Genomic DNA, 1047 nt, shown 5'->3' with positions numbered 1-1047 from the left:
TTTACTTTTCAAACTCGGACAAAGTCTGAATCCCATAGGGTTCTCTGTCGTCTCCAGTTCGGTTTTATTTCAAATCCAACAGAACTGATACTTTCCAATTGTGGTCCTGGAGGAGACTCTTGAGAGTCCCTTGTACAGCAAGGAAATCAAACCAGTCAATTCTAAAGGAAATCAACCCTGAATATTCATTGGAAGGGCTGATGCTGAAGCTGAAGCTCCAATACTTTGGCCACCTGATGCCAGGAGCCGAATAACACGAAAAGACCCTGATGCTGGGAAAGATTGAGGGCACGATAAGGAGGCGACAGAGGATAAGATGTTTGGGTGTCATCACCGACTCAATGAACATTTGTTGTTGCTCAGTTGCTCAGTCGTGTCCGAGTCTTTTTTCGACCCCATGGATAGCCGTACGCCAGGCAAACTTCAGGAGACAGCGATTAACAGGGAAGCCTGGCTTGCTGCAGTTCATGCGGTCGCAAAGAATCGGACACGACCGAGCGACTGAACAACAGCCTAGCTCCACAACCCTCCTCAGATTCTTTTCTTCTCTCGTGCCCGATGCACCGGGCTACGGTTGAGGACCAGCCTCGTGGATCTCGAAAGTGAATCCCGCCGGGGGCAAACTGAGCGAGTTTAAGCATGAAACCCGCCCAACAACTCATGGCGTCAAAACGCCCTGCGTTCCGGTAGGTCCTACGCACTCCTCGCGGGGTGGGGTGCTCCGTAGTAACCCAGTTGGAGCCTGAGGTGACCGCTTGTGGACCTCTCGTGGACATTCACGGAAGTGCAATCGAGAGAAGCAAGCAAGAAAATCAACACAGTGCAGCACGCCAAAACAAGCCTTACAGACGCAAAGAAGCTCCTCCCCGGTCCTTCCGTGGAGATCCGCCTCCATCATGCGTCTCGGTGGTTGACTTTTTCCCCCTTTGATGACTCGGCCATCGACCAGCCCGGCCTGTCGTTTCCCAGAAGGCCCAGCGCCGGGAAGGGGTTTGCAGCTGCTCCGTCATCGTGCGGCCCGACGCGAGCCCGCGCTCGTGTGCAGGC

The sequence above is a fragment of the Bison bison genome, unplaced genomic scaffold (assembly GCF_000754665.1).
Source record: "Bison bison bison isolate TAMUID 2011002044 unplaced genomic scaffold, Bison_UMD1.0 scf7180017864180, whole genome shotgun sequence".
Lineage (NCBI taxonomy): Eukaryota > Metazoa > Chordata > Mammalia > Artiodactyla > Bovidae > Bison > Bison bison.
This window is presented reverse-complemented; position numbering follows the sequence as displayed.